We start from the raw sequence: 25,860 nt of genomic DNA on the forward strand, positions 1-25,860 counted from the left end.
TGTTGTTCAGTTATGTCTGACCCCCCAGACCCCATTTGAAGTTTCCTTGGCAAAGCTATTGGAGTGGTTTGCCATTTCCTCCTCTGCCATATTATATAGATGAGGAACTGAGGCAAACAAGGTTAAATGACTTGCTCAGGGTCCTACAGCTAGTAAGTGCCTATGGCCAGATTAGATATACCTAAATCCAGGTATAGTGCTCTATCCATTGATCTATCTAACTGCCTCCTGTTCAGTGGCTTTAATATTCACCAAAACGGAGAGATGTACCATCAAACACTCACCAGAGTTCATTTGGGTTACCCAAGAAGGGAACAGAGACCAAAGAAATAAGGAAATGAGGATCTGCAAACTAGAGAAAATACTGCAAGAAACATTTGCTAGGGCTCATGACAAGGCTTGGAAAAGAAAAGGAAAGGAGCCTAATGATACTGGGAACATGAACATTTGCCAAAAGTAGCAGAGTTGGGAATAGACAATGTGTGGGACATCCCACGGAGGCTTCATCTAACCTCTTCTATCTCACCTTTTCCAAGGCATGCATGTAGGAGCCCAGCAATTGTCGACCTTGTCCATGAATGAAGCTACCAGTAAGCTCAATGTTGGCCTGTTATTATTTTTTCCTTCAAAGTGAAGTGGAACATTTGATTTTTCTCTTTCACTAATAACAGTAAATTGCCCCCCTAACCATGGGACAAAGGAGAATGTAAACTTTGTCATTTAGCTAAATTCAGTGCATGTACCTTTCAAAATTTGTACATTAGAACCTATTACAATAATTACCCTTATTAACATGAGAAAGTCACGTCTCCCAAAACATAACATCTACATATATTAAATGCTTGACATAATGCAATATGGAAATTACTAGGAGGCATATTTTAACTAAGTATCAAGTACTTTTTAATGATTAGAAATTCAATTCAATTAAACAAAATGTTTATCCATCATCTACTATGTGTAAGATAATGTTCTAGGCACTGGCGTTAAAAAGGCAAAACTGAAACAGTCCTTGTCTTCAGGGAGTTTATGTTCTTTTGGGGGTTAAATATATATATACAAAAAAATAAATACAAAGCACCTTCAGGATGAAGAAGGCACCAACAACTTGGAGAATCAGGAAAGGCTTCTGAAGAGGGTGGCAATGGAGCTGAGCCTGAAAGGAAGCTGAGGATTCCAAGAAGAGGAGAAGAGGGGACACATTCTAGGCAAAGATGCTGGAGATGGGCTCTGTAACATAGAATGCATCAAGGAGAGTAATACAGAGCTCCAATGACTCTCCATGACCTACAGGATAAAATGCAACCCCCTTCGCATAGCAAGTAAGGCTTTCCAGTCTGACTCAAGCCTTATTACACATGACTCTCCTTCATGAGTCCTATTTTCCAGTTAGCCTGGGCTAACTGTTTTCGGGATGCTCTCAATTTCCCACCCTCTTCCACAAGCATAAGGCATTCTTCTTGCTTGGAATGTATTTTCTAATTGTACCCTCTCAGAATCTGTCTTTTACAGTTCAATTCAGATGCAACCTTCTAAGATTCAATCAGCAAACAATAAGCATTTATTTAGAGCATGTTATGTGCCAAACTATGTTAGACTTTGTGGATACAGGTCCAAAGTATGAAATAATCCCTCCTCAAAGACATTAAATTCTAATGAGGGAGACAATAAAGGCTTTACTGATTCTCCAGATTGTTAGTAGTTTCTTACCCCTCTCAATTTTTCTTTTATGATAACTACTTTGGGAGCCCTAATTTGGAATTTTTTTGGCTGGAAAAGATACAAATTATATTAGAGTAAGACATTCAAAAGGTAATTAAGGTAGGGCAGAGGGAAGCAGGACATAACCCTATGAAAAGGAAGACACACCCTGGGACAATGGTTCAATGGCATTGCTCAAGTGTATACCAGGGTAATCAAGGAGATACTCTTCTATTTTAAATAATTATTCTTGCTAAATTCTGCTGTGTCCATGTCACTGAAGGATTCCACATATCCTCTGTTCATCTAAGATTGATGCCCTGGAAAAAGCCCAAGTAATTTCATTCCAGTTATTTTTGTTTAAATTTTAGCCTCACCCATCTCAACCCAGAGATATAGGTTTATTAAGGGCAAGGCCTATTTTGTTTTTGTCTTTGTATGCCCAGTATCTTGCATATAATGTAGGATGAATTAATGTTTGTTGAAGTGTTCATTTGAATCAAAAGGTATCTGGGAACTAGACTGCGGAGGGTTTTAAATGTCAGGTTAATCAGGTTGCATTTTACTCTAGAAGAAATTAGCGGGCATGGATGGTTTATAATTTGTTTGAGTAACTTGGTGAGGCCCATGTTTTAGGATTATTCATTTGATTGCTATTTAAAGGAGAGATTGGAAAAGGAGAGAGACTAGAAACATGGAGACCATTTAGGAGGTTATTACAGTAATACAGATGAAAAGTGATAAGGAACTGAATTAAGGTGATGGTAATATGAATGGATGAGGCTGGAACAAAAGATGTTGTGAGAGAAGAATTAAGAAGACTTGGCAATTGACAGGATAGGGGAGGAAATGGACAAAATATATGAGAGGGAAGAGTCAAAGAGATGATTTTGAGGTTTCAAACAAGGGAACATGGAAGACTTACTTGCATAGCTCTCCACAGAAGCAGAAAATTTTCAAGGAAAGTTGAGTTTGCACCCATTGAGTTAGAGATGCCATTCAGATACCAAAATGAACATGTGCCAAAGGACATTGGAAATGCAGAAAAGGAATCCATTAGAGAAATTGGGCTAGCATAGACAAATTTGGGAGTCATATTTTTAACACTGGAAATTGAACTTAATTGAATTGGAGCTAAAGACAGCACTAAGAAACAGTGTAGAGAGAGAAGAAAGTCCAAGACATAGCACTGAGAGACACCAAACTGGGTAGGAGATGGATACTGATCTAACATAGTAGATTAAGTAAGAACAGCTGGACAAGCTGGAAGAAGCAAGTGGAATACGATCATGGAAGCCAAGAGAAAGAAATTGCCAAGGAAAATGATGTGGTGCACAATGTCAAAAATCACAAAGAGGTTAAGTAGAATAAAAATTAGGAAAACTTGTTGGATTTGGTAGCTAATTGGTCATTGACAATCCTGAAAAGAGAACCTTTAGTCAAATGATGTTGTCAGAAACCATACAGAGGAATAGAAAGTGAGGAAATTGAGGCAATGAGTATAGACAGTTCTTTGAAAAAAGAGAAAAGTTATATAATAACAGCTTGATAGGATGGTAGAAACAACTGGAGGTTTTTTAAGGGGCCAGGGGAAGACCTAGGCATATTTGTATGGTTCAGGGTAGGAGCCAGTGAAGAGGAAGAGATGGATAGTGAGAGAAAGTAGGTGTTAACTCCATTCCACCTTGAACAATGCTATTGGAAAGAAGTTGGTTTTGGTAGAAGACTATATTTGCAAATCTTAGAGGGAATATTGTTTTAGTTACATTTCTGTTATAGAAACATTTCTGCTTTGTGCTACTGATACAACTTAAAAATAGTTATATGTGATTTACTAATTTGTTTTTAGCATTCTTCCAAATGTTGGAAAATGAATGTTATATCCTTAAAAATTTGCTTTCAAATCTAAAAGCAGAATCTCTAAAAAGAGAACTATGTGTCGAGTGCAGGGATGAGACCTTTAACTCATATTGCATACAAGGATGCTAGTGGAACTAAATTGTCTTGAGTTAAACACTACAATTGCCACCCTGCCAGCAAGGGCTATTATGAGCCAAAACTCTGTGGAACACACCTGAGGCAGTTTGAGCTAACTTTGGCTGCAGGTTAATTAACCTAGTATCCAGTTATGGGCCTGTTGGCTACCAATTGTATGTCAGTTCTAGGTCTTCGACCAGTAGCTCCTAAGATACCAGGGAACTTTCTTGTGGGCTATTTTCATCTGTTTTTATCTTCTTGGGAACTGTTTTTATTGCCTTGTGGGCTATTTTAACCTAGGGGATACTGAATATGTTTTTATTAATGAAACTGCCTATCAGAATACTCATGATTTTAATATACCAGGCATAGAACTACAATCAGGACAAATGATTCCTCTAGCTATTGCCACTTTTTTGGTTATGATTTACTTTAAATAACTTTGAATTGTGGCCAGAACTTGAGACTGAATAAAGACAGAAGTTGGGAACCCAGAAGAATAGTACTATTGCCAATGGATTGGGGATAGAAAATGGGTAGCAGATTACATATAAATTCAATTTTTACCTACCATGATTGTATAGATGCAAAACCCCAGTAATTGCCTAAGGTGTCTAAGAATTAAGCTACCTGCCAGCTCAGTTACCTATTGTTATTTTCTTCCTGTCTCATGATGAGTAAGTATTTGTCTTTTCCCGTTCATCAATAACAACAGAGAAAAGAGATACATATATAAAGGAAATAAATGTGTCACTTTGTGTAAATGTTGTAAATTTTTAGGGATATTCAAAAGAACATCTTTATATCATTTCCATTATATTAGAAAGAGCTTTTTGTTTGGGTACCATGGTAGTAATCATCCGAGAAATGTTCAGTGGATAGATGGAGAAGAAAAGTCATCTTATTCATTCAAGACAGACACAGTCACGGTGAAATGAAATGTATTTGTTCTGAAACTCAAGATTTCCTAGGGGTGGTCTTTTTATTAATAATCCTGAGTTGTCCTGAGTGGTTGAAAGCCACATTTTACATTAAATGTAACTTCTAATCAAGTTGTATCACCTATAATTAGTCAAAAAAGAAAATAAGTACAGGATAATGCAATTTAGCTCACCAACCTTACCAGGAGAACCTGCCCTGTCATTATTCTCATTGGTCAAACGTCCTTAGCATTAGCTTGCAGGCAAACCTACACACTCAAATGCTTTAATAATCAATCTAAAGAATTCTCTCCTTAGGGTTTTGAAAGAATTGAAAAAGTAGCAGATTTTTTTATTCATGTACTAACTAGAAGACCATTGTCTTAGTCTCTTATATCCCTGGTAAAAGTCAGACAATCTTTCTGGATGTAGGGCTTGAAAAAAAAGGGTTTAAGTTTAGTTTTTAATATACATATATAATTTATATATGTATAGTTTGTGATATAGAGACTCCTTTATATTCCTTCCAACTCTCACCTTCAATATAATTTTCAAAAAGAAGCTATTTTTTATGAATTGAGGAAAGAAGATTTGAAATTATGAAAAGTGCTTTCTTGTGACTGAAAGAAAAAAATCCTTGCTGTTATTTTAAAATGAGGCTTATTTTATAGAATATTAGAGCTGGATCCTAGAGATCATCAAATCTAATTCTGTCATTTTACAGATGAGGGAACTGAGCCCTAGAGAGTCACACAGCTTATGAGTTGCTAAGCCAGGACTAGAATCCAAATTTCTAGATTCCCAGGCTAGTGATCTCCCTACCATTCCCCCAACACTGCTTCTCCTGATGTGTGGTATTGAATTCTATTGTTCTATGTGTTGTTAAGTCGTTTTTGGTTGTGTGTGACTTTTCATTACCCCTTTTGAGATTTTCTTGACAAGGATACTGGAGTGGATTGCCATTTTCTTCTCTGGCTCATTTTTTACAAATGGGACAACTGAGACCAACAGGGTTAAATGACTTGTCCAGAGTCATATAACTAGTAGATGTCTGAGGCTATATTTGAACTCATCTTCCTAACTCCGGGTCTGACATTCTGTCCACTGACCCATCTAAATGCTCTGTGAGTATCACCTATGAAATACATTCTCAAGAAAGAAAAGGCATGTTCATGGAACCTGACTCCATGGTTTTATCTTCATTGCAACAATAATTATAGTGAATTTTTCCTGAGTAGGTAAGGTGACAAAAAAAAAAGTTGTTTTGGGTGGAGTTTTACCTCCCTGCAAATTTGACTTTTAGAAATTATTTTCTTAGGCTTCTCTAAAGACATCATCTAATCATCTAAAGATGGATTAAGGTGGCCAGGTTGATTATGCATATAGAAAGATTAGACGGTCATTTATAAGACTTGACTTACAAGACAAAAAACTCCCCCACCCAATCCCCATCAACAAGTCACACTTACCATTTTTTTCTTGGTGGCATCTTCTTCTTTTATATGTCTTAAAATTCTCTCCCTCAGAGTCACTCTTTTTGTATTAGAAAACAGCCAACAGTTTCCTCTTGAAGACCCTTATTGAAATGCACATATTGTCCAGAAGGGGACAGAGAAACCTAGGGTTTCCCATTAACACATTAAGTGTTATTAACACATTAGTGTATCAGATTAGCTAATTGTCACCTGGGAAGATGAAGAGGAATAATATACAACTCTGGCATTCATCGAGTCTGGGAAAGATCTGTTAGCACTTTCATGTACTGAATCGTGATCTTGGTATAAGATCTTTCTTAAGAGGGCAAATAATCCATTAAGAAAGAAGTAAAGATCCTTCCCAATAAAAGTGTAAATAGGAAGCTGATTCATGAATTTCCTAATTGCTCTCCCCCACTGTGTAAGTTTGATACTGTTTATTCTTTACTATTAGATGTTACCTTTCAGGCAATAGACTTCCAATGACCATCTAGACCGCCTGGGCTTTAGAAGTTCTTAGCCGCACACCAGCAATTTCTAGAAATTTTCTTCATCAGATTTTATTCAGTGACACTCAATTTATATTTTAGGTCACAGAAATTAGCATATCTAAGGACCTTAAAAAACAAAAGGAAGGAAAGAGGCACTTGAAAGGGACCTAAAATATAGTCCATAGTTCTGACTAATTGTACTTTATCAGAACACCTGTGCCCTCTGCTGACAGATGCACCATTATTTTGAAACTGAAATATAATAAGGTCTGGTTAATAAATCAATTGAATTTCTGGGTCATAATAATAAAGAAGAATATCTCTTTGAGCATACAAACTTTGGTCTGGCACTGTAATAACCAATAAACTAGAGTTAGAAGTAAACAGGTGAAAGGGTCAATTAGATAATTTTGGAAAATCATTCCTCATTTTACAGATGGCAAAAACAGGCTCAGAGAATTTAAGTGGTTTGCCCAATTATAGTCCATTAAAATACTTATTTTGTTCTAATAATAATAATAATTTTGATATCCTTTATTTTATATCACCTAGATTTCCTCTTGCATATCTCTATCTCTTCTCTCACAGAGAACTGTAAGTTATACTTTTTTAAGAAAAAAAAATTTCTGCAGAAGAAATCAGATGGAAAAAATATGAAATTATATGCAATTTCCCATACCCAAGGACCTCCCACTTCTGCAAAGGAATATGGGAAAATGTTTTATCATAGATCTTTTTGAGGTCATTATTTTAATAACGTTTACATATGTTGCACATATGTATACATATACATACATAATAGCATATTTATAAAATGATTTTGATTGCTCTGTGGGGTTTTTTCTCCCATTGATATTGTTGCAGTTATTGAATATATTGTTTCCCTGCCTCTGATTACTCTCTTTGTATTATGTAAGTATTTTCATACTTCTCTGTATTCATCATTTTTGTAGTTTCTCACAGCACAGTAATGTTCCCATTATCTTCATGTACCATAACTTGTTGAACCATTCTCTGGGTGATGAGCTTCTACTTATTCAGATTCTTTGTCACCACAAAGAGAGCTGCTATAAAATTTTTGTTATATAAGAGCTTTTCTTTTTGTCAAAAATCTCCTTCTAGTATATTCTTAGGAGTAGAATTTCGGGGTCAAAGATGGTGAACATTTTAGTCACTTTATTTGCATCATTCTACATTGCACCAATTCACCGCTCCACAAAAATGCATTAGTTGTTCCCATCTTTCCAGCATCCCCTCAACACTGATTATTCTTGTCTTTTGTCACCATTTTCAGTTTTATGGGTATAAGATGAAGTCTCAGGTTTAATTTGATTTCTCTTTTTTTTATTTAGTGATTTTGAACATGGTCTCATATGGTTATTTGTAGTTTGCAATTCTTCTGAGAACTGTTTGTTCACATTTACTGACTACTTCTCTGTTAGAGGATAGTTTTTAGCCCTATATAGTTCTGTTAATTATACATATGTTGGATACAAAGGATTTTTCCCCAGTCCACCACTTCTCTTCTTATCTCAGATGTGTTCATTTTACTTATGTGAAAGCTTTTCAATTTCATGTAATTAGAATTATCTATCTTATCATTTGTATTGCGTCTATCCTTTGTCTGGTTAAGAATCATCCCTTGCCCATAACTTGAAAGACATATAATCTGCTTTCTTTTCTCATTTTTAAAAAAGTGTGATCTTTAACATCCAGTTCATGCATTTAATTTGAATTTTTTGTGGAATATTATATAAAATATTGATCTAACTAATTTCTGCTAAGACCGCTTTCCATTTTTTTCTGGTACTTCTTATCAATTTGGAAGCTTTTCCTTAGGTTATATTGTCAGATTTATCAAATATTGGATTACTAAATTATATTATTGTTGATTCTTCTGTATCTTGCATATTTTCAATTTGTTTAGCAGATACCTAGTGGTTTTCAGTTTTGGAGTCTGGAATTGCTATTCCCCCTTCACTCCTATTTTTAAAAATTATTTTTCTTGATATCCTGGATCTTTTATTTCTCTAAATGAGGGGGTCTCAAAACTAAGGATTTTAAAGGGACAATGAATTCGGATAGTTAAAAAAATAAATCATTATTTTCACTGTCCTGGGACTGAAACAGCATTTCTTCAATTAAAAAAAAAAAGACATTACTCTGAAAGGGAATCCATTAGTTTCTCCAGACTACCAAAAGGATGTGTGGCACACACACACACACACATAAATCTAAGAACCACCGCCAAAAATATTTTGTTATTATCACTTCTATTCATTTCTAGAAATGATCCCTATGGTGATATGATTGGTATAACAGTAAATCTATACATTCACTTTGGCAAGATAGTAATGTCATCCTATTGGCATAGCCCAGACCTAGCCATACACACATATACACATATATGCTCATGCACATCTATTTGTATATATATTTACATCTATCTATATATGGTATATAAATGTATATGTAATATGCACATATCTATATAGTATATATAGGTATTATATGCATATATCTCTATTTTGTGGAGATAGAGAGAGAGAAAAAGAAAGTTCGAGACTGAAAGCATTTACTCAAAGTTAGGAGCTGAGAGAAATAAGAAATTGATGTAAAAATAGTACCGACCCTCATTCCATTCAACCTAATTCAATAAATATACATTAAGGGGCAGATTGGTCGCTCAGTGGATAGAGTCAGGTCTGGAGATGAGATTTCCTGGGTTCAAATCTGACTTCAGACACTTCTAGTCATGTGACCCTGGGCAAATTGCTTAACCTCCATTACTTAGTCCTTACCACCCTTCTGCCTTTGGAAAAAATATCTGGTATTGATTCTAAAAAAGAAGATGAACTTGACTATTTGATTACTCTCAGCAAGGCAATGATCTGGAACAATTCTAGGCTTATGGCAGGGGATGCTCTCCACCTCCAGAGAAAGAACTTTTGGGGTCAGATGGCTGCAGATCAAAGCATACTATCTTTCCATCAGTGTATTTATGGTTTTATTTTGACTTTTGATTTCATATGTATGCTCTTACAATGATGAGCAACATGGAAGCATGTTTTGCATGGTAATACATGTATGAACCAGATTAAATTGTTTATCATCTCAGAGGGAGAGGAGGGAAGGGAGAGAAGGAGACAGTTTGGATCTTATAATCTTATAATTTGGATTTTATAACGTTGACAATTATTATTGCATGTAACTGGGAAAATAAAATATCACTGAATTAAAAAGCACTAAGAAGTGAGAGTTTAAAAGGCAGTATATGTATACCTACTATGCACAAGGCACTATGTTAAGTTATGGGAATAAAAAGACAAAACGAAAAGAATTGGAATCCATTCCTCTAAGAAGTTAATATTTTCCTGGGGGCATGCAAAATGTATACAATTAACAAAATATGATTACATTTTTTTTCCAAGCAAGTGAGACACCTATGATGTCTATTACAATAGTATTGACAATTGTTCTGTCACAGTCTTAGAGACCATACATAGGCTGGGGCATTGGGAAGTTAAGTCTATTTTAGTCAATGAGCATTTATTAAGGATTTGCTATGTATCAGGCACTGTACTGGGGCTTTAAAGAAAGACAAAAGTAACCCTTGCCCTCAAGGAGCTCAGAGACTAAATGTAAGCAATGATGTACAAACAAGATAAATACATGATAAAATGGAAGGAAACTACAGAAGGAAGGCATTGGCATTAAGAGGTATTGGAAAAGGCTTCTTACAGAAGACAGAGTTTTAACTAGGACTTTAAAGAAATTAGGAATGCCTGAAAAGTGGAGAAAAAGTTCCAGAAATGAGGGACAGCCAGTGAAAATACACAGAATATGGAGATGGACTGTAAAGTTTGAAGAGCAGCAGAGGCTGGTGTCACTAGATTGTGGACTACAGAGGGAGAAATAAAATAATAAAATGACTGGGAAGGAAGAAGAGACCAGGTTATGGAGAACTTTGAAAGCCAAAGGATTTTATAGTTGTTCCAAGAGATGATTGGGAGCCTCCAGAATTTATTGAGTAGGGTAGTCTGACTTGATCAGACCTGAGCTTAATCAAGTTTACAGCTGAAAGGATAGTGGACTGAATTGGGGAGAGACTTCAGGCAAGGAGAACAACCAGCAGGTTATTGTAATAGTCCAAAGGAAAAGAAAAGAAGGAAACTTATAAGTGGATTGTTCAAGGTAACATAATTATTTTTTGTCAGAGGCAAGATCTCAGTATTCATGATTTGAAGGCCCAGGCAGGCTCTCTATCCACTCCACTAGACTCCCTTTCAAATATAAGAGGATTAGACATTAGGGAATCATCATCGGAGATTTTTGATTAGGATGCATGTGACCTGGTTAGAGTTGTGATTTAGCAATATCAGTTTGGCCATCTATGTGTAAGATAAATTGTAGAGGCTAAACTGGAGATCATAAGACCAAGTAGCTATTTATTTCAGTATTCTGAGTAAGATTGGAAGAACAGAAGGTGGAAAACAAGTGTAAAGAGACATGAAAGACGTGGTTGTATAATTTACAACACTTTGCAGTTGATTGGCTATGGGGGATCAAGGAGAAGAAAGCATGACTTTGGGGTTACAAACCTCAGTGTCAGGAAGGTTGACTGTTCCCAAGAATATACATAGGAAAGATGGATTTTAGATATGTTGAGATGCCCCTGGGATATTGTAAAGATTAAAATTTAGGGGAGACTGAGGCAGGTAGAAATTAGTTTCTCTCTGCAAGGAGTATATTTTATAAGGTTTATTAACGGTTGAGAATTTAAGAATATACAAGTAAGAAAAAACACGTGCCTAGGCCACAGGCCTAGACAAAACCTCACCTACATTATGGAAAGAGCCAAGTCTGCCCCAAAATGGAAGTCCAAAAGAGTGTGCAAAAGCCTTTGCAATCAGCTTAAATCCCTTCTCGATCTCGGCCTAGGTGAGATTACAAAGCATTCTGGGGAAGTGGAGCAAAGGCTTGTGGGGATTGAAGTCCAGAGTTTGAGTCTATTTTTACAATATTCAGGTGGAAATGTCCATCCTGGAGTTGATAATTTTCAGGAAAAAGATTAAGACGGAAGATGTAGGTTTCGGAGTCATCTCCACAGAGGTGATAATTGAACCCATGGGAGCTTTTGGAGCTTACAGTCTAGCAGGAGAATGGCATATAGGCAAATAATTATGCTGCATGATCATCCGTGGTCATTGTGATAAAGAGGTACAAAACAAGGTTTTATGGGAAGTCACTGGACATGGTCAGAAAACTAGTAAGCACACAGCTGGAACTTTAAGCTGAGTTTTTGGTTTTTTTTTAACATCCAAATCCAGTATTCTTTCTACTAAATTGCATCTGCCTTCCCAAGGAAAGATAGGATAATCAATTTCAGAAATAAAAAGAAATTCCAACCTATCATTGATTATTACTTGTATAAAAATCGATAAGAGTTTACAGGAATGATTCACAACGATAACACTACTTACTATCATTAGTAAAATAGGCGATTTGAATGTTCTTCCCCTAGTAATTGTGGTATATTGCATCGATCCAATTATATTCTTTCCTTCTGCACAATGGCCTGGGTGCATTGACAATTGGCCGGGATTCAGTACAACTGATCAGGGAAGAAGAAGAATGTAACTTGTTCAAGAGGGGAACAAACCTGTGCCCTTGTTCACAGACTCATTAACACTCAGTGCACACTAGCCAAGGGAATGAACCGATTACAGGCTAATAAAAATAGGGGCATGAATGTAACTGAGCATTAGACTAATGGAAACATATTTAATGCATACTATGAAGTCATTAACATATGTAGTTTCTCATTATTCAGCATTTAGAAATGCAATTATTTAGGAAGCCTAAACCTAGCATTGGGAGGAAAAAGCTTTATTATCATATAAGAACAATAAATGATACCGTAGAAAGCCAGTGTGTCACAAGTATTTCTTTTAAATATAAATTTAAAATTTGTGGTGTCTACATACAGAAGTCAACTTTTTGAGTTTTTAATTCAGGTTCATCAGTTGTTGATTTAGAATCAAAAGCAGTGAAAAGGCTAACATAAATCAGACAAAAGTCTAGACTGGCTAACAAGATTGACTCATAGATATGTTTTTATTTGGCTAGAAAGTACTTGTATAGTAAAGAACATTTGAACACCTTCTCTGTTTTGTTGGGCAATGACTCACCTAAATAATAATTTATGCTTTTCATGATCTCTCCAGTAATCAGCTGTGGAGGGAAAGTCTACCCAGGGGCATTAGCTCTGATTTAGAAGATGCTTGACTATATTTTAAAACCTCTAAGTGTCAGGGATTAGTTTATCTAAAGAACAGCTGCTCTAATGGAGAAAATCTGGACAAAGGAAGTGAGAATCCATTTCAATAATGGAGCTACCTTTTATTCTTCAGAATCCCCACTATAAACAGAAGCAGTTAAATCCATCCAGGAGGCTTTCAACCTTTGATCTAATTCTGAAATGAAGACTTGAGGCAATGTCCTAGGAGCTGGAGAAACAAAAACTTATTTGACTCTTTTAAGGCCATTAATCTCAGGGGGAAAATCAAATGGATAAAAGAGGGCTTTTTGGACAGAGAAGAGGGCAGGTCTAATGAAAATTGGGCCATGGCAGCAGTGAAAATGTAACCATATTACTTTGGGTTGAAATTTATGACTTTTTTATTTGTTGGGTAGTTGTGAGGGAATATCAAAGCCAAGAAGACAGATGTATAGAACATAATCAGGGGGGCAGGTGGGTGGCTCAATGGATGGAGAGCCAGGCCTAGAGATGGGAGGTCCTAGGTTCAAATCTGGCCTCAGCCACTTCCTAGCTGTGTGACCCTGGGCAAGACACTTAACCCCCATTGCCTAGCCCTTACCACTCTTCTGCCTTGGAGCCAATACACAGTATTGATTCCAAGACAGAAGGGAAGGGTTTAAAAAATAAAAAAAGAACATAATCAGGGAACTCCCTAGGTATGCCAGATTTGCAGGGCTCAAAAGGTACATTAATTGAGGTCAGGCAGTACTATAGGTAGAAACAGTTGGAATCAAAGAATATGGCCTGAATACATGTCAGAACTCTAATCATGCTAGAATTGATGGATGGATGGATGGATGGATGGATGGATGAGAACTTATTAAACATGTACTATGTACTAGGCACTATGATAAATACTAAGGAAATAAATTTTAAAATAGGACAATTTCTGTTCTCAAGGAACTCAGATTTTACTAGGGGACATACATATAGAGGAGTGGTAACAAAGAAGCATTATTTGGCTTGGACAATTATGAAGATAATTAGTTAATTAACTCATTTCCCAAAGAAATGGCAGTGCTAATTGAATAATGGTTCACAGAGCAAAAAATGGAAGATGGAAGTATATGGGTATAGTGCAATAAAGGAAAATGACTTGAGGGAGGAAACATGATGTAGCCTGAGGTAAAAGTCAGTAATGGTCAAAAAAGTAGCTAGTTGGCATAGCATGAATCATATCAGTTAGACCAAGCAGTAGGATAAAACAACCAGGTCAAGCTAAAAGGTAGCTGGAAGTCCAAAAAGGTGATCAAGAGTTAGTAAGTCTGGTATACTTCAAGATAGGATGGTAGCAAAAGGCTGGAAAACAGGTACATATGAGTGACATTTGTTGGGTCTTTGTTTCTTGTATTCTGGGCTTCTCCATTTTTATTGGGTTCGTATGCTACAGAAAGAAATCTCGGTACAAGCCACCTTCCTGATCCTTCCAGCTGTTGGAACTTCCTCCCCCAATATGAATTTATTTTGTATTTACTTGAATGTGTACATGCTTTTTCCACCAGGGAATCTAAGGTTCTTCAGGTAGATCTTATAAAACCTTTCTTGTATTCATGGAATGTTTAGATTATCAGAAAGAGTTTATATACTATTGATAGAGAGTTCTTGGAAGGCAAAGATATTTTAGTCTTTTTAAAAATGTGTACCCAGACCAGTAGTTAGCACATAGTAGGTGCCTATTACATTTTTATTCATTGTTAAACATTAGGCAACTATATTTGGTTTGTAGGTTAAGGTAAACAATTGGGTGGACCTCATAGAAATGGGGAGTGAATGGACAGAAGAGAAGCAGCTAGTCCTTGTAGACTAGTTCAAATAGGTATATTGCTATGGGTAACTCCTTGTGTTCTTTTAGTCAATTATAATCAGTTTGATCACAATAACAAAGATTCCACGGTCAAGGGTTCACATCCTGGGTGACCTAATAAACTCTGCTTTATTCCCTGGCTACACATTTTACCTCTAATTGTGGTCAGACAATTTCCTCAATTGTGCTATTGGTTGGGTAATAAGGTAACTGAGTGCAGAGATCATGATGGTTCCATTCAAACCTATCATTATATCTGGAAACCAAAAAGGAAAAAGAAAGCACGTGTGTGTGTGTGTGTGTGTGTGTGTGTGTGTGTGTGTGTGTGTGTGTGTGTGTGTGTGAGAGAGAGAGAGAGAGAGAGAGAGAGAGAGAGAGAGAGAGCTATTTGAGGAAAAAAGAGAGATCAAATAAAAGGTAAGACAATTACTTAGATGACAATTGACAAAAGGAGGGGTTTTTCCATTTTTTTCCCTCCGACCAAGGAGAATGATAAGTGTATTGTCAAAAACAAAAAAGTAGGGAAATGAAAATAAGTGTGAATAGCCAGTATAAATGAGGATATTATAAGTGACACATAACTTCATTTGGTGAATTTAAGAATCCTGTCCCATAAACTACTGTATGTCTTTTGGTATTAAAAAAAAACTGGAGGATATCAATACTGAGTTTTGAAATATATTGGAAGATAAAAACAGCAAAACAGGACTGGAGAAAGACCAGTGTATCGATTTTAATTAAAAAAGGGGGGGGGGGGAAGGATAGCATCTGTAAATTATAGGCCAGTGAGTTTAACTTTGGTTTCTGGCAAAATTCCAGAAATCCTAGAGCACAAGTTCTTAATCTGGGATACAAAGTTCAGTGAACAGATTACACAGAGTCTGTGAATTTGAATGGGGAAAAATACATCTTTGTTTTAACTAACCTCTAATTGAAACTGAATATTTACTTCAATTATGATTTTAAAAAGAAAGATTCTGAGAAGGGGTCCATAGTCTGTAATAGACTGTCCAATGAGTCCATGACAGAAAGAATGTCAAGAATCCTTGTCTTAGAACTCTGAGCTAAACTGGTTAACATGAAATTCACAAGGAATATAGTATAGTTTAAGGATATAGAATAATTCTTATACTTTGGGCTCAAGAAACCAAATCTACTAATGGAAGATATGACTGGGATGGAATGGTTAGACAACAGTTTGTGAAAAAATCTGGGAGTTTTAGTAGATTTTGATCTCGGAATCACCAGTGTGATAGAACAACAAAGAAAGTTAATGTGATCTTTTACTGAATTATCAAAAATAAGGTCATTATCCTGCTGTGCTCCACCATGTTTAAACTACCTTTGCAGTATTCTGCTCAGATCTAGGTTCCATGACATTTAAAAACATGGATAAGCAGCAGACAGTTTAGAGTAGGATAATGAGAAGGAATAGCCTTGATTCTTTGCCATATGAGGATACATTGAAGGAATTGGGGAAATAGAAAATATCATTGCCTACTTGAGGAACTTGGGCATTGGTGAAACCAGAAAGTTTAAAGCAAATTCTGCTAGGTAAATAATTTGATTACCTAAAATTTAAGAAGTTTTTGCACAAACAGAAACAATAAAGCCGAATTTAGAAGGAAAGAGAGAAGACGGAGGGGGGAATTTAATAGCAAGTTTTTTGGTATGTCTAATTTCTCATATATATATATAGGTAATTGAGCCAAATTTATAAAAATAAGATCCATTCCCCAATTGATAAATGATCAAAGGATAAAAACAGAATTTTTAGAAGTCAAAGCTATTGAGTCACATAAAAGATGCTCTAAATCATTAATGATTAAAGAAATGCAAATTAAAAACAGCTCTGAGGTACCACCCACCTCACACTTATCAGATCAGCTATCATGATAGAAATGATAAATGCTGGAGGGAATGTGAAAAAATAAAGACACATACACTGTTGATGGAGTTGTGAACTGGTCTAACTATTTCGGAGAACTATTTGGAACTATGCCCAAATGGCTATCAAACTATGCAATATAGTCTATTATCCCAAAGTGTTAAAAGTAATGTACAAAAATATTTATAATAACTCTTTTTGTGATGACAAAGAATTGAAAAATGAAGAGAGATGCCCATGAATTGGGGAATGGCTGAACAAGTAGTGGTATATGATTGTGATGAAAAGCATTGTACTACAAGAAATTATGAATAAGATGGTTTCAGAAAAACCTGAGATGGTTTATGAACTGAAGTAAAATTACTTAACAGAACCAGGACATTTCCCCAACTAATAGCAATATTGTAATTGTGTTCATTCAATTGTGAAACATTTAGCTACTTTGAACAATACAATGATCCAAGATAATTCTATGATAAAAAGTAGTAGTAGGCTCTTGGAAACCGAGGATGACGATTGTCTTTGTGCGTTTTCATCTATGGTGTATAGATGTGTGTGCACAAAGACACTTGTGCTTGAGGGAGATTTAAGTGGAAAAGTCGATGTACAGAAACAGTCCCACTCTCTCGGCGTTGGAAGCCTGGGTCCAATGGCACAAAAAGTCATTACACCTGGAGACTTCCTCAGCTGCATTGGATGGCCGTGTTGTCTTTTGTGCTCCAACACGCCCTAAGCACTCCATGGTGCTTTGCTGTGTCGCCCTCTCAGCCGTTGAACCTTCTTATTAGTTTCTTCCGTCTGTTTGGCTGAAGCAGTCTTCACATGCTGGGTGAGCAAAGCCCTGGTTCAACAGGGGTTGACAACGACCCGATGGCTACCCTCACAAGGTTTAGCCGGCCTGTCAAAGCCATTGCCGCTAGCAGCTACTAGGAGCCACAAGTGAGAGCTGGGGGTCAGGTGGGGGTCAGAGCCTGGAGAGCTGCCCTAGGAGGGCACAACAAGCCCTCCATACCAGAGATACTACCTTTCCCTGAACACCCCATACACCCCATGATAAAAAGTATTATTATACATATCCACCTTCGGGGGGGGGGAACTAATGAGCTCTGAATGAAGATTGAAGCATACTTTTTCACTTTTTTCTTTTTTTTTTGCAATGTGCCTAATATGGAAATGTTTTCTGTAACCTTATATTTGATATCATATAACACAATGATATCATACTACTTGTCTTCTCAATGGGTGGGGGAGAAAATTTGGAAATAAAATTCTTTAAAAGTGAATGTTAAAAGTAAATTATTTTAAAAAACAAATTCATAGAATATTAAAGCTAGCCAAAATCCCATATTTATTTAGGGCTTTACAGCATTGTTTCCCAACTCATATCTTATTGTAGCAGTGGTTAAAAATGGAATTCAGATGGGAGACACATAAAAAAACTTTTTTTTTTAATTTTATGGGTGTATAAGTTGTTCAGAAAGAATTAGCATCTCTGGCAAGAGGACTTACTGATTGATCCCTTTTCAGGACTGTTCATTCACCTTTGGTGTTCACCTATCACCCAATTCTCATCTATAGCATGTGCAGCAGCCACACCCCAGTAAAACTAGCTCAGTAGATGGGCTAAACCAAGTTGAGGGTAATCTCAAACTTGTCAGTGGCTTAGGGGGATGTCTACCTCAAGCATGTGAAGACTTCCCTAGTGTAATGGGCAAATGAGAACAATTTATTCCAATGATCATGAAGGCAGCGGAAGCAGTCACTACTGAGCCCTTAGAGCTTGGTCAGACATTGAAGATGCCAAGGTCAGTCATTGCATCTTGGGCCACTGCCAGTCATTTTGACTTTTCTCCTACTACTGGACTGCGATGGCTCTGGAAGAGAAAGTAAGACTGCTGCTTTTGTATGACTCTGCCTCACTTAAATCCAGTTCATCTCTAAGTCAAGATGACATTGGTTCTCTTTGAAAACAAATAATGAACAACACCTCAACCCTTCACACCCTTAAAGTGACCTTCTTTCCATTCTTCTACTATGGAGCTTAGGGAATGGAGAAGAAGACTGGAACAGGGGTATGAAAGAAACATGATTCAAGGAGAAGGAATCTCTTTTTTTAAAGTCTACAACTTTTAAGAAATAAGAACTTTTAGTAATAAAAATTTATAGGCCAGTAAAAACTTATTCTAGACCAGCAGAGGGAAAATGTTACTTTATAGCTTACTATGTACTTTCTTTACAACAATCCCATGACTCATCTAGTTCAACACTCTCATTTAATAGATGAGGAAACTGAGGTCCAGGAAGTTTAAAGGATTTGTCCAAGGTCACAGAGCTTGTTATTAGAAGAGTCAGGAATAGAAATGGTCTACTAATTTCTAATTGAAGACATAATAAAAGACACTGAAAAGCTGAAAAGCCTTTAAGACCAAAAGGAGTAAATCTGTAATTGTGTGTGTGTGTGTGTGTGTGTATATATGTATATGTATATATATATATATATATGTATATATATATATATGTACCTTTGGGACAATAGGGATGGTAGTAGAAGGCAGGTGAGTCTTCAGAGTCTCTTTAAAATTACATTATATATGTATATATCTATTCATAAGGTTTTTTCTTTTTTATATATTACAACTAGCTTTTCCATTTGGCCCTTTACCTCATTAGTTATTTTAACAGTGACATGTAAGTAATGGCATTAGACTAGCTGACTTCTGAAGCCCCTTCCAACTCTGAAGTTATGTGGTTCTCAGATGCTTTATGTTAACAATAAAAGAGGAGTGGAGAAACTTACCTTGCTCTGTGGAACAAAGATGAATGCTCTATTCAGATTCAGTGAATGCTAAAGTCATCTCCTTACTTTCTATAGTTCTGGTGTTCCCTGGTTGGATTCTAGAGGGATTTGCCATTTCCTTCTCCAACTCATTTTACAGATAAGGAAATTGAGGCAAATAGGGTTAAATGACTTGCACAGGTAGTATCTGAGACCAGATTTGAAGTTCAGGCTTAGCACTCTATCCACTGAGCTACCTAGCTCAGAACAGACCAGCACCTCTGCTAAGAGGACTTGCTAAGTTGTTTTCAGGGCTGCTTATCCACTTTTGGTGTCTCCTTGTCACCCATTTCTCACTCATGGCTCTAAAAAGCTGTAGCATATGCAGTGGCCATACTCTAGTAAAATCTGTCTTGGTATATGGGTAAAGCCAGGTTGAAAATAACTGAAAAGACTCAAACCTGTCTATGAGTTAGGGAACATCTATCCCAAGCATGTGAAGACTTCCCTCTGTGGAATAGGTAGGTGAGAATGATTTGTTCCAAAGCCCATGAAGGTGGCTGAAGCAGCCTCTGTGGAGTGCTTACAGCTTGTCCAGACATGAAAGATGCCTAGGTCTTCCACTTCATCCCATACCATTGCCAATGATCTTGACTTTTGTCTTGCCACTGGACTTTGATCAGACCAGACCAGCTCCTATGATAATTTCTAGAATGTGGAAGCAGAAATTTCTAGAATGTGGTAGGCACTCAGTGCACTTGGGTTGTGATAATCTAGGGTCTTCCCTTTCTGTCTTCCCTAGTGGACATGGTCTGAGCTATTATATCTTGGTTAGGGTAGTTAGTAAGGGGTTCATATGGCACCTCTGTTTCCTGAGAGTTTCATATGGTCTATAGCAGATCCCTTCATTGCTTGAGGAAAAAGATAAAGAACGCATCCAAGATGAATTGTTAGTAGGACTGCCATGCCCTTCAATTTTGGCCTTAGTGCCCGTTTCATGCTTTTTCACAAATTATCTTAATCTTCCCTGGGAAACTGACATGGTAGCGGGCATCTTTTGGTCATACTGTAACTTGCAAAATGTTCTAGATAATATGTTAATAAATAAATTAATCTCTTTGAGGGAGCATTGCCAAATGCCTTTATTCTTGTATCCTTCTTAAAATGTATTATCTTGAGAAACCTAGAGGTTCCAGAGAAACAAAGTAGAAAGTAAACAATCACTGATGATTCTCATTTTCACATTTAGAAGTGATGCCATGAATCTAGAATGAATTTGATTACTTGCCTTCAATAAGTATTTACCCACCTTGCCCCCTCTGATTCAATAGAAATCACGCCAAGACAAGAAGATTGGAATGAGGGAGAGGAAGGAGAGAAAGGAAAAGGATGAAAAGAGAAGTCAAAGTTTTTGTTTTTAAAAGAAGTAAAGGCCTTTTGTAGTGAAAATCAATTCAATTACTCGCAACAAACATTTATTAGGTAGTAACTATTTTAGGCATTGGTACTAGAAAGAAAAAATGATGCCATATCTTCCGAGAACTTATATTTTACTGAAGATACAACATTTATAAAGGTAAACAAACCTAAGGAATTAGAAAGGGAGAGAATATTAAGAGCTTGGTAGGATCTGAGACCTCATGTAGAAAGCTCTCAGACATCTGAGCTAATCTCTGAACCAAAGGTAAGGCTTCTGAGACCTAGAGTTGAAAAGAATTGTGCCTTCTGGATATGAGGGACAGTTTGAATGAATCAATGCATGTAAGTGGTAGAATGTAGAGTTCAGGAAACTATTAGTACTCATTGCTGTGGGAAAACACAAAGGAAATTTTTAAAAATAGTTTCCAGCAAGGGTATAGTCTCATGAGGAAGATAAAAGGTATGTATGTTCAAGAAAAACAAAAATATCACATATGATCCTCAGGCTATACAAAATCTTCTAAGTCTGTTCTGTAGATGAGGACATCACCCAAAAGGCAGAATACCTTGAATTCTGTCTTTGATCTGGAATCAATCAATAAATGTTTATGAAGCACCTATTATGTGCCAGGCACTGCTATGTGGCAGGATGGGGGTGGGTGTAAAAAATAAGAGGCAAAAGGCAGTCTTTGCTTTCCAGGAGCTTATAATCTAATGGAGGAGACAATATAAAAACAAATGTAAAGAAAGTAAGAAATATACAGGATAAATGGGAAATAATGTACAAAGAAAAAGCCCTGGAAATAAGAGGGTTAGAGAAGGCTTCCTGTAGAAGGTGAGATTTCAGTTGGGACTTAAAGGAAGCAAAGGAGGTCAATAGCTAGAGAGGAGGAGGAACAGGATCTCAGGAATAGGGGACAGACAGAGAAACTACCCGTAGCTTATAGATGGAGTGACTTATTTGTAGAATAGCCTGGACAGAGGAGTATTTGTTGGGGAATAAAGTTAAGAAAGCTGGAACAGCAGAATGGGACTTGGTTATATAAGACTTTGAATGCTAGATGGAGCATTTTGTGTTTGATTTTGGAGGCAATGGGAAGCCACTGGAGTTTATTGAATTAGAGGTAGGGACAGTGACATCCAATAAGCTTGTTGTATTCCATAGCAACCCCATCCATAAAGGAAATATCCCTAGCAGTTCAAGGATATCCAGGAGAAAGGGTGCCAGACCAAGTCTTAAGAAAAAGCTTCCTGATTTGATTAATGAAAAATTTATGCCATATTCTTTCATTCATTTTCTGGGACCTTCAGATAAATACTGATTTTATAATAGGAAACATACAGAACACACTAAGGCATCATAACTGACCAAATATAGACTCCAGTAGCCAGTAGTCTTTGGAGACCCGGAAAGGTCTTGAGTTAGTGCTATCATCCTGAGCATTCACCAGAATATAAGAGAGAAGCCATGAAAATGAGGTTCCAAGTCAGGGCTTTAATTATTTAAAAGAAAATAAGTTGCCAGGCTCTTTAGGTTTGTTTCCCATCAAGAAAGTATTTCTCAGTTCCAATATCTACTTTCAGCTAAAAGCCCTTTAGGATGGCAGAAAGGTGTTGGACTTGATCTTGAGCTACTCCCCCTAATTTAAACACTTTCTCCTTAGAGTATTTTTCTGGAGCAATTATTGCACTGAAAGGTTCTGTCTTCTGCTTAACCCTATGGTGACGGGGGGGGGACATATTAAATGTTGGGGGTTTGATGTGAATTAAAGAAGAAATCTATCCTCCAATCAGAGTTTGGTCTCACCTCTGGCATCTCAATATCTATGTATGAAAACACTTCTCTGTATGTGTTATGTATGATGTATCTTGAAGAAATAATCAAAGGTTTCAATTAATGGGAAAGAATTTACAAATTCTTATATGACAGGACAAGAAGAAAAATGTTCCAGATGGGGAAAAAGGAGAGTCTGAAAGGGAAAATAAAATGGAAGAAAAATAATGGAACCCCCAATATCGTGATATTTCTAAAATCAACCCCACTTCTTCCATTTCCTAATGCCTAGTGAGTTATCCTTATTGCTGAAGAAGCTCACATATTCAATCGCCAAGGCTTAACTTTGACTAATATCTACTGATATTTGTACTTACTTCTTTCAGACAGGGATGCTAAGGCACATCCAAGGGTCATCTTACTTACCTCTCAGTTTCTCCAAAGTAGCACCTCATTCAAGCCAAAAAAGCATTCATTTTTCTTCTTATAGTTTTTTCTTATTTCTTTCAATGGTTTCCATTCAACTTTACCAAAATTTCTTTGCTCTCATATATATCACCTCTAAGATAAAAAAAAAAACAAACCTTGTTTAAAAAACACTGGCACTGAAGTTTGTGCCAACCAGAAAAGCTGAAGCAAAGTAATAGAATGGGGGCTAGGAAAGACACAGTAAGTCTTTCTTCTTCCCCCATACATACACATACATAATATAATGTATATACATATTATATCAAGTATATATACATACATATGCAAAAATATATGCAATCTATATCAGACATATATACTATATCAGATACACACACATGTGCACATATATGTGTACCACATTAGACATATAGGTTCATGATATTTTTGATATATGATACCACACATATGTGCATACCTACACAATTCAATGTGTACATATATACTCTTTCTATATCAGCTCTATACACATATGCATATATATCACATCAGACACACACACATACATATGTACCCATATATATAGATTCAGAACTTTGTGTTACCTCTTGCCATAAAGATAAAGATCTAATCAAAGGCTTCCTCTCGCCCTCCCAAAAGGTCAGGCCCTCTTTGGTTATGGATGTCTGAAGAATTCTACATTACATATTATCCTGATAAATATTCTATCATTCAAATAATAAACTTTTTACTATTATTTGTATGCATTGTTTATTTAAGGAGTAATTCTTTTTTTTTTTAAACCCTTACCTTCTGTCTTGGAGTCAATACTGTGTATTGGTTCCAAGGCAGAAGAGTGGTAAGGGCTAGGCAATGGGGGTCAAGTGACTTGCCCAGGGTCACACAACTGGGAAGTGTCTGAGGTCAGATTTGAACCTAGGACCTCCCGTCTCTAGGCCTAGCTCTCAACACACTGAGCTACCCAGCTGCCCCCCAGGAGTAATTCTTAAGAAATAACAAAGCCAAGATACAGAATGAGGCCAAATAGGAGTATGCTGGAGCCAGCTCAAACTGGCTGTCAAGAGCATTTATGCCTTGGAATATTGTCTTTAGTGACTGCCTACATTTAAGGAAGAAATAGAGAACGTATTGGTAATGCAGATTAAATTTAAGTGTGTGGTGCATACATTTCTTTTTCCCTCTAGAGAGTCAGTTGTTGAACATTTACTAGTATACTCCTGGATCAGAATGTTTGTCAGCAATCCAGTCATTCCAGAATAAATAAATGAACAAGCAAATAAATGAAGAATTATTTAGCATATGTTATGTGCTAAACACTGTGCTAAGCACTAAGCATACAAATACAAAAATGGGACAATTTTTTCCTCCAAGGAGTTTTAATTCCAATAGGAGTAGTTTGTCTATGAAGTGATGAATTTTTTCCCCTGAGAGTAACTAATTTTAATTCTTCCTGATATGAGTAGTATCTCTTTTAGAAGAGGGAGAACCAATACTGATAAAATTATTAGGGAAATTGGAAACAGCTTCTGCTCTGTTTTTAAAAATTTTAAGTAATTATATGGTCTCAACTCCTTGGAGAGAGACTGTTACCATCTTTGTAAGGCTTCACAAGGGCTTACCACAGTGCTTTGCACACAAGTGGTTGCGAAGTAGAAGGACCCTAAATGAGGACTATGAAGATGTAGCTTTGAGGATTGCTTCTACCACCTTAGTTGGATGCCTTCCCACCAATCATTTAAACTCTCTGAGCATGTGTCTTTATCTCTAAAAATGGGGATCATGTGTCTCACAGGGTTGTTCTGAGGATGGATTTGATAAATATTAATTATCTACTATGGTTATGTATGGAACATTGTACTCAGCAGTGGGGACACAAAAATGAAATTCTACAATCTATCCTCAAGGGCATTACAATCTATTGGCACAATATTAGTAATGACAGCTGGCATTTATATAACACTTTAAGGTTACAGTATGATTTGCATATTTTGTATACTATTTTATCTTCCTTTGATTGTATATACAAAGTTGAATATGTTTGAGGTAAAGGAGATAGCAAGACAAAGTACCCTGAGGAAATTTGAAGTGTGATATAGTGACAAAATTGGAGAATAGCTATAAATCCAGTGGTATTTGTGAATGGCAGCAGAGTAAAAAAACACAAAAACTGTAAGTTGGATCCAGATTTGGGGGTGAGGGAGCTAAAATTCCAGGCAAAGAAATTTCATTTTAACTTATAAGATTAAAGTAATTTTTGAGTGTAAAGGTAATGAGGTCAGACTTGATGACCAAGTACATTAGAAAGATTAACTTAACAACTATGTGAAGGATAAACTTGAAAGGAAAGAGCCCGGAGACAGGAAAAAAATCAGGTATTATAGTCCAGATGAGCATAGATGAAGTCCTGAATTAGAATAGTGGCCAGTAAACAGATAAAATGAGAAACATCAACCTAATAGAGACAATAAGAATTCTTCTCCAATTTGCATCTTCTGCTCAGGTTGGTTTCAACTCCTTGGAACAAGATTCTCCCTCCCAAATTTAACTCATCCCCTCTAACCTAATCAGAATGCTTCTAACTCAAGCCTTAACTGACACCACCATGCTCAATTTTCTCCTCTCTCCTCTCATAGGAGGAATGCCAAACTCCTCTCACTGTCTTCCTTTTATAAAGCAAAAACTGGACTTTTTGATTTATTCTACTCTACATCTGCCTCTCTGGTTCCAACTCAACAGAACAAGATGCCTCCAGGCTTGGTATTCCCTGGTCTCCCTCGCCCTTTTCTGACTCTTTTTATTTGTTATCACCTCCATTGGGAAGTCTATCCTAAGTATGTTGAAACTTTCCTCAAGGGAATGAGAGGGGGGCAGATAAAAACAATTC

The 25,860-nt window shown here is 36.6% G+C and overlaps 1 protein-coding gene across 1 annotated transcript in view; it reads left to right on the forward strand.

Annotated features, from left to right (window-relative positions):
• PLPPR1 (phospholipid phosphatase related 1) overlaps positions 1-25,860 on the forward strand; it is a 323,077-nt gene that overhangs the window by 13,766 nt on the left and 283,451 nt on the right.

Source organism: Monodelphis domestica, chromosome 7, assembly GCF_027887165.1.
Source record: "Monodelphis domestica isolate mMonDom1 chromosome 7, mMonDom1.pri, whole genome shotgun sequence".
NCBI classification, from domain to species: domain Eukaryota; kingdom Metazoa; phylum Chordata; class Mammalia; order Didelphimorphia; family Didelphidae; genus Monodelphis; species Monodelphis domestica.